At 63.2% G+C, this 8,730-nt stretch overlaps 2 non-coding genes across 2 annotated transcripts; both read right to left on the bottom strand.

Moving 5' to 3' along the window:
- Positions 1-351: 351 nt before the first annotated feature.
- Positions 352-470, bottom strand: LOC131864623 (5S ribosomal RNA). Its single transcript, XR_009363388.1, has one exon. It is a non-coding gene; the product is annotated as a 5S ribosomal RNA (ribosomal RNA).
- Positions 471-8,287: 7,817 nt separating this feature from the next.
- Positions 8,288-8,406, bottom strand: LOC131864627 (5S ribosomal RNA). Its single transcript, XR_009363392.1, has one exon. It is a non-coding gene; the product is annotated as a 5S ribosomal RNA (ribosomal RNA).
- Positions 8,407-8,730: the final 324 nt, after the last annotated feature.

The following is an 8,730-nucleotide window of genomic DNA, read 5'->3' as shown; positions in this document are numbered from 1 at the left end:
GCCCAGCTTCGCTCACCTGTCCCGGGCGTCTGGTGCGGAACCTTAGAGTAAGAAACATCACCGTGCACCTTGGCCAACGTGCGCGACTCGACCGAGCGCGCACTGGCCGAGGTGCACACCGATTTCACCTGGGTGCGCGCGCAGCACCTCGGGCGCACCGGGGTGCGCGCACAACGCCCGGGTTGCACCGTGGCCTGTGTGCTCGGGGCGCCTCGGGTGCGCGCTCGGTGTCGCCCCCGCGCGCGCGGTAGTGCGGGCAGCGCACCCCGGCCCGGCCCGGCCCCGACGAGAACGCAAACGGGCAAAAGGTTTATTCAAATAGCATTGCGATGCCCGGCGAAAAACTAAAAAAGGGTGCAACACCGGGACTTCCCGGGAGGTCACCCATCCCAGTACTACTCCGGCCCAAGCGCGCTTAACTGCGGAGTTCTGATGGGATCCGGTGCACTAACGCTGGTATGATCGCACCCGTTATGAGCTTGTCGCAGTGTGTACTTAGCAAACCGCGACCCACGTGCGAATCCACCCCGGCCACCCACCCCCGTCGAGGTGCACACCCTCCCTCGCGAAGTGCGCCCCGTTCGCCAAGTGTGAGCCCTGCCCGGGTGCGCGCACCTTGCTAGGGCGTCGGGTGTGCACCCGGCCCGGCCTACGTGCGTGCACCTGTAGGGGGCGTCGTGTGCGTGCAGTGTCCCGTCTGCAACGCGGTGCCCACACACCACCTCGGGCGCAACGACCTGCGCTCACATGTGGGCCGAGTGCACCTTGGTGCATGTTCGGGGCGCCTCGGGTGCACGCTCGATCTTGCCCCGGTGCACCAAGGCGCTCGGTTTGCCCCGGGTGCGCACTTGGTGCAAGGTGGGCACCCAAAATAGGGATCAAGCACCAAAACACAAGTTTCGGGATGCAAAATGGGACCCAAGGACCACAAATGCGTTCCAAGACCCATGATGGGTCCACGAGAACAAAAATGTGTTCCGAGACTTAATAAACAAATATTGGGTTTTAGGAGAAGAAACATGCTCTGATGCCCAAAACGAGAATCGACCCCGAAAAGGCCACAGGCCAAAAGTGGGATGCGAGACAAAAAAAAATGGGACCCGAGGACCAAAATTGGGTTCCCAGGTCGAAGACAGGGCAACCGGACAAGAAACGACCTCTAAGGCTCGAAATGAGTCCCGACGACTAAAACTTGACAAGAAGCACCCATCAGGCACCCAACTCGACACCCATGGGATGCCGACCCACCCGGGCTTCCACCTAGCACACCTTGGCACCCACCCACCCTCGCACCCAACCTCGCACCCAACTTAGCACCTTTGAACCCACATTGGCACTCACCCTGACCCTGGCACCTTGGAACCCACATTGGCACTCACCTTGACCCTGGCACCCACCTTTGCACTCACCTTGGGACCCACCCTGGCTCCCACCTCGGCACCCACCCAGACACCCACCTTGGTTCCTTGGCACCCACCTTGGATCCTTGGCACCCACCCCGACACCCACCTTGGCACGCAACTTGGCTACTTGCCACCCACCTTGGCTCCTTGACGCCCACCCCGACAACCACCCCGTGACCTACCCTGGCTAGGGTTGGTGCACACCCACCCTGGTGCCCACCTTGGCACCCACCCTATGACCCACCTTGGCACGCACCTTAGTACCCACCCCGTTACCCACCCTAGGACCCACCCCGTGACCCACCTTGGCCAGGGTGGGTGCCTTGGTGCGCACAACTTGCCTGGGCTGCACACCAGGGCGGGCTCAAGATGGCACCCGCGTTCCGTTTTTTTCACTATCTTTCAAAACGGAAATTTTAAAATCTCATTTTTTTCTTTTTTTTGCCTTTTCTGGAAATTAGTGAAGGCAGCGCATCAAAGGTGCGCAATGCTGGTGCGAACCCGGGAGCGCTCCGATGTGTGCTCCAAGGTGCGGCGTGCACGAAGTCCGAGCCCGGTTTGCCCCGGGTGCGCACCTCGCGTGCACCTTCGCCGGGGTGAGCACCTTGGCTGGGTTGCGCGCCCTGGTGCGTACCAAGGAGCGCTCTGAAGTGTGCTCCAAGGTGCGGCGTGCACGAAGTCGGAGCCCGGTTTGCCCCGGGTGTGCACCTCGGGTGCGCACCTCGCGTGCACCTTCGCTGCGGTGGGCACCTTGGCTGGGTTGCGCGCCTTGGTGGGCACCATGCAGTGCACGAAGTCGGAGCCCGGTTTGCCCCGGGCGCGCACCTCCGCCAGGGTGGGCACCTTGGTGCGCACAACTTGCCTGGGCTGCGCATCAGGAAGGGCTCAAGATGGCACCCGCGTTCCGTTTTTTTCACTATCTTTCAGAACGGAAATTTTAAAATATCGTTTTTTTTTGCCTTTTCTGGAAATTAGTGAAGGCAGCGCATCAAAGGTGCGCAACGCTGGTGCGAACCTGGGAGCGCTCCGATGTGTGCTCCAAGGTGCGGCGTGCACGAAGTCGGAGCCCGGTTTGCCTCGGGTGCGCCCTGGTGGGCACCATGGTGCGCACCAAGGAGCGCTCCGAAGTGTGCTCCAAGGTGCGGCCTGCACGAAGTCGGAGCCCGGTTTGCCCCGGGTGTGCACCTCGGGTGGGCACCTTGGTGCGCATGCCTTGCCTGGGCTGCGCACCAGGGCGGGCTCAAGATGGCACCCGCGTTCCTTTTTTTTCACTATCTTTCAAAACGGAAATTTTAAAATCTCATTTTTTTTTGCCTTTTTCTGGAAATTAGTGAAGGCAGCGCATCAAAGGTGCGCACCTCGCTGCCCACCACGGTGCGCAACGCCGGTGGGCACCCGGGAGTGCTTCGAAGTGTGCTCCAAGGTGCTGCGTGCACGTTGTCGGAGCCCGGTTTGCCCCGGGTGCGCACCTCGCGTGCACCTTCGTCGGGGTGGGCACCTTGGCTTGGTTTGCCCCGGCTGCGCTCCGAAGCGGGGTTATTGGAGCGCCGCCTCTTTTTTTGTCGGAGCGTTTGGTGGGGTTTCTCGCATTGGCTCTTCCGAGGCCCGGTTGCCACCCTGGCGCGCACGAAGTCGGAAGTAGGGTTAATTGCCCGGGTGCGCACCTTTGCCAGGGTGGCACCTTACCTGGGCTGCGCACCAGGGCGGGCTCAAGATGGCACGCGCGTTCCGTTTTTTTCACTATCTTTCAAAACGGAAATTTTAAAATCTCCTTTTTTTTTTGCCTTTTCTGGAAATTAGTGAAGGCAGCGCATCAAAGGTGCGCACCTCGCTGCCCACCTTGGTGTGCTCTGAGGTGCGCACCCGGGAGCGCTACGAAGTGTGCTCCAAGGTGCGGCGTGCACGTTGTCGGAGCCCGGTTTGCCCCGGGTGCGCACCTCGCCTGCACCTTGGCCGGGGTGGGCACCTTGGCTGGGTTTGCCCAGGGTGCGCTCCGAAGCGGGGTTACTGGAGCGCCCCCTCTTTTTTTGTCAGAGAGTTTGGTGGGGTTTCTCGCATTGGCTCTTCCCAGGCCCGGTTGTTGGGTGCGCTCCCACCCTGGCGCGCGTGAAGTTGGAAGTTGGGTTAATTGCCCGGGCGCGCACCTTCGCCAGGGTGGGCACCTTGGTGCGCAAACCTTGGCTGGGCTGCGCACCAGGGCGGGCTCAAGATGGCACCAGCATTCCCTTTTTCTCACTATCTTTCAAAACGGAAATTTTAAAATCTCGTTTTTTTTTTGCCTTTTATGGAAATTAGTGAAGGCATCGCATCAAAGGTGCGCACCTCGCTGCCCACCTTGGTGTGCTCCGAGGTGCCCACCACGGTGCGCAACGCCGGTGCGAACCCGGGAGCGCCCCGATGTGTGCTCCAAGGTGCGGCGTGCACGAAGTCGGACCCCGGTTTGCCCCGGGTGCGCACCTCGCGTGCACCTTGGTGCGCACACCTTGGCTGGGTTGCGCGGCCTGGTGGGCACCATGGTGCGCACCAAGGAGCGCTCCGAAGTGTGCTCCAAGGTGCGGCGTGCACGAAGTCGGAGCCCGGTTTGCCCCGGGTGCGCACCTTCGCCGCGGTGGGCACCATGGCGTGCACGAAGTCGGAGCCCGGTTTGCCCCGGGTGCGCACCTCGCGTGCACCTTCGCCGGGGTGGGCACCTCGGCTGGGTTGCGCGCCCTGGTGCGCACCAAGGAGCGCTCTGAAGTGTGCTCCAAGGTGCGGCGTGCACGAAGTCGGAGCCCGGTTTGCCCCGGGTGTGCACCTCGGGTGCGCACCTCGCGTGCACCTTCGCTGCGGTGGGCACCTTGGCTGGGTTGCGCGCCTTGGTGGGCACCATGCAGTGCACGAAGTCGGAGCCCGGATTGCCCCGGGCGCGCACCTCCGCCAGGGTGGGCACCTTGGTGCGCACAACTTGCCTGGGCTGCGCACCAGGAAGGGCTCAAGATGGCACCCGCGTTCCGTTTTTTTCACTATCTTTCAGAACGGAAATTTTAAAATCTCGTTTTTTTTTGCCTTTTCTGGAAATTAGTGAATGCAGCGCATCAAAGGTGCGCAACGCTGGTGCGAACCTGGGAGCGCTCCGATGTGTGCTCCAAGGTGCGGCGTGCACGAAGTCGGACCCCGGTTTGCCCCGGGTGCGCACCTCGCGTGCACCTTGGTGCGCACACCTTGGCTGGGTTGCGCGCCCTGGTGGGCACCATGGTGCGCACCAAGGAGCGCTCCGAAGTGTGCTCCAAGGTGCGGCGTGCACGAAGTCGGAGCCCGGTTTGCCCCGGGTGCGCACCTCGCGTGCACCTTCGCCGCGGTGGGCACCATGGCGTGCACGAAGTCGGAGCCCGGTTTGCCCCGGGTGCGCACCTCGCGTGCACCTTCGCCGGGGTGGGCACCTTGGTGTGCAGACCTTGGCTGGGTTGCGCGCCCTGGTGGGCACCATGGTGCGCACCAAGGAGCGCTCCGAAGTGTGCTCCAAGGTGCGGCCTGCACGAAGTCGGAGCCCGGTTTGCCCCGGGTGTGCACCTCGGGTGGGCACCTTGGTGCGCATGCCTTGCCTGGGCTGCGCACCAGGGCGGGCTCAAGATGGCACCCGCGTTCCTTTTTTTTCACTATCTTTCAAAACGGAAATTTTAAAATCTCATTTTTTTTTGCCTTTTTCTGGAAATTAGTGAAGGCAGCGCATCAAAGGTGCGCACCTCGCTGCCCACCACGGTGCGCAACGCCGGTGGGCACCCGGGAGTGCTTCGAAGTGTGCTCCAAGGTGCTGCGTGCACGTTGTCGGAGCCCGGTTTGCCCCGGGTGCGCACCTCGCGTGCACCTTCGTCGGGGTGGGCACCTTGGCTGGGTTTGCCCCGGCTGCGCTCCGAAGCGGGGTTATTGGAGCGCCGCCTCTTTTTTTGTCGGAGCGTTTGGTGGGGTTTCTCGCATTGGCTCTTCCGAGGCCCGGTTGCCACCCTGGCGCGCACGAAGTCGGAAGTAGGGTTAATTGCCCGGGTGCGCACCTTTGCCAGGGTGGGCACCTTACCTGGGCTGCGCACCAGGGCGGGCTCAAGATGGCACGCGCGTTCCGTTTTTTTCACTATCTTTCAAAACGGAAATTTTAAAATCTCCTTTTTTTTTTGCCTTTTCTGGAAATTAGTGAAGGCAGCGCATCAAAGGTGCGCACCTCGCTGCCCACCTTGGTGTGCTCTGAGGTGCGCACCCGGGAGCGCTACGAAGTGTGCTCCAAGGTGCGGCGTGCACGTTGTCGGAGCCCGGTTTGCCCCGGGTGCGCACCTCGCCTGCACCTTGGCCGGGGTGGGCACCTTGGCTGGGTTTGCCCAGGGTGCGCTCCGAAGCGGGGTTACTGGAGCGCCCCCTCTTTTTTTGTCAGAGCGTTTGGTGGGGTTTCTCGCATTGGCTCTTCCCAGGCCCGGTTGTTGGGTGCGCTCCCACCCTGGCGCGCGCGAAGTTGGAAGTTGGATTAATTGCCCGGGCGCGCACCTTCGCCAGGGTGGGCACCTTGGTGCGCACACCTTGGCTGGGCTGCGCACCAGGGCGGGCTCAAGATGGCACCAGCATTCCCTTTTTCTCACTATCTTTCAAAACGGAAATTTTAAAATCTCGTTTTTTTTTTGCCTTTTATGGAAATTAGTGAAGGCATCGCATCAAAGGTGCGCACCTCGCTGCCCACCTTGGTGTGCTCCGAGGTGCCCACCACGGTGCGCAACGCCGGTGCGAACCCGGGAGCGCCCCGATGTGTGCTCCAAGGTGCGGCGTGCACGAAGTCGGACCCCGGTTTGCCCCGGGTGCGCACCTCGCGTGCACCTTGGTGCGCACACCTTGGCTGGGTTGCGCGGCCTGGTGGGCACCATGGTGCGCACCAAGGAGCGCTCCGAAGTGTGCTCCAAGGTGCGGCGTGCACGAAGTCGGAGCCCGGTTTGCCCCGGGTACGCACCTCGCGTGCACCTTCGCCGGGGTGGGCACCTCGGCTGGGTTGCGCGCCCTGGTGCGCACCAAGGAGCGCTCCGAAGTGTGCTCCAAGGTGCGGCGTGCACGAAGTCGGAGCCCGGTTTGCCCCGGGTGCGCACCTTCGCCGCGGTGCGCACCATGGCGTGCACGAAGTCGGAGCCCGGTTTGCCCCGGGTGCGCACCTCGCGTGCACCTTCGGCGGGGTTGCGCGCCCTGGTGGGCACCATGGTGCGCACCAAGGAGCGCTCCGAAGTGTGCTCCAAGGTGCGGCGTGCACGAAGTCGGAGCCCGGTTTGCCCCGGGTGCGCACCTCGCGTGCACCTTCGGCGGGGTTGCGCGCCCTGGTGGGCACCATGGTGCGCACCAAGGAGCGCTCCGAAGTGTGCTCCAAGGTGCGGCGTGCACGAAGTCGGAGCCCGGTTTGCCCCGGGTGCGCACCTCGCGTGCACCTTCGCCGCGGTGGGCACCATGGCGTGCACGAAGTCGGAGCCCGGTTTGCCCCGGGTGCGCACCTCGCGTGCACCTTCGCCGGGGTGGGCACCTCGGCTGGGTTGCGCGCCCTGGTGCGCACCAAGGAGCGCTCCGAAGTGTGCTCCAAGGTGCGGCGTGCACGAAGTCGGAGCCCGGTTTGCCCCGGGTGCGCACCTCGCGTGCACCTTCGCCAGGGTGGGCACCTCGGTGCGCACACCTTCTCAATGTTTTCTTGCCTTTTCTGGAAATTGGTGAAGGCAGCGCATCAAAGGTGCGCACCTCGGTGTGCTCCGAGGTGCGAACCCGAGAGCGCTCCGAGGTGCCCACGAAGTCGAAAGTCGGGTTAATTGCATTGTTTTCCCCGGGTGCGCTCCGAGGTGCGCAACATCGGCGCGCACCAAGGAGGGCTCCGAAGTGTGCTCCAAGGTGCGCACGATGGCGTGCACCTCTGGTGCGCACGATTCGGAGCTCGGTTTGACCGGGGTGCGCACACCTTGGCTGGGTTGCGCACCTTTTGTGCGCTCCAAGGTGCGCACGAAGTCGGAGCTCGGTTTGCCCCGGGTGCGCACCTTCGCCAGGGTGCGCACCTTGATGCGCACGCCTTGGCTGGGCTGCGCACCTTGGTGGGCGCCATGGTGCGCACCTTTCGTGCGCTCCAAGGTGCGCACGAAGTCGGAGCTCGGTTTGCCCCGGGTGCGCACCTTGGTGGGCGCCATGGTGCACTCCGAGGTGCCCAAGATTGGTGCGCACCAAGGAGCGCTCCGAAGTGCGCTCCAAGGTGCGCGCGAAGTCGAAAGTTGGGTTAATTGTCCGGTTTGCCTCGGGTGCGCACCTTGCGTGCACCTTCGCCAGGGTGGGCGCCTTGGTGCGCACACCTTGGCTGGGCTGCGCACACCTTGGCACCCGCGTTTCCTTCATTTTAAATTTTTTTTTTTTACAATCTCTCAAGTGGGAAATTCTATAATCTCAACTTTTTTTGCCTTTTCAGGAAACTTTTGAATGGAGCGCATCATTGGTGCGCTCCGAAGTGTGCTCCAAAGCTCTCTCCAGCTGCGTGCACCTGCCCCGGCCGCGCACCCGGCCCCGCCCAGCTTCGCTCACCTGTCCCGGGCGTCTGGTGCGGAACCTTAGAGTAAGAAACATCACCGTGCACCTTGGCCAACGTGCGCGACTCGACCGAGCGCGCACTGGCCGAGGTGCACACCGATTTCACCTGGGTGCGCGCGCAGCACCTCGGGCGCACCGGGGTGCGCGCACAACGCCCGGGTTGCACCGTGGCCTGTGTGCTCGGGGTGCCTCGGGTGCGCGCTCGGTGTCGCCCCCGCGCGCGCGGTAGTGCGGGCAGCGCACCCCGGCCCGGCCCGGCCCCGACGAGAACGCAAACGGGCAAAAGGTTTATTCAAATAGCATTGCGACGCCCGGCGAAAAACTAAAAAAGGGTGCAACACCGGGACTTCCCGGGAGGTCACCCATCCCAGTACTACTCCGGCCCAAGCGCGCTTAACTGCGGAGTTCTGATGGGATCCGGTGCACTAATGCTGGTATGATCGCACCCGTTATGAGCTTGTCGCAGTGTGTACTTAGCAAACCGCGACCCACGTGCGAATCCACCCCGGCCACCCACCCCCGTCGAGGTGCACACCCTCCCTCGCGAAGTGCGCCCCGTTCGCCAAGTGTGAGCCCTGCCCAGGTGCGCGCACCTTGCTAGGGCGTCGGGTGTGCACCCGGCCCGGCCTACGTGCGTGCACCTGGAGGGGGCGTCGTGTGCGTGCAGTGTCCCGTCTGCAACGCGGTGCCCACACACCACCTCGGGCGCAACGACCTGCGCTCACATGTGGGCCGAGTGCACCTTGGTGCATGTTCGGGGCGCCTCGGGTGC

This window comes from Cryptomeria japonica, unplaced genomic scaffold, assembly GCF_030272615.1.
Source record: "Cryptomeria japonica unplaced genomic scaffold, Sugi_1.0 HiC_scaffold_89, whole genome shotgun sequence".
Lineage (NCBI taxonomy): Eukaryota > Viridiplantae > Streptophyta > Pinopsida > Cupressales > Cupressaceae > Cryptomeria > Cryptomeria japonica.
Note: the sequence above shows the minus strand (reverse complement) of the source record. Positions and strands in the feature narration are given on the sequence as shown.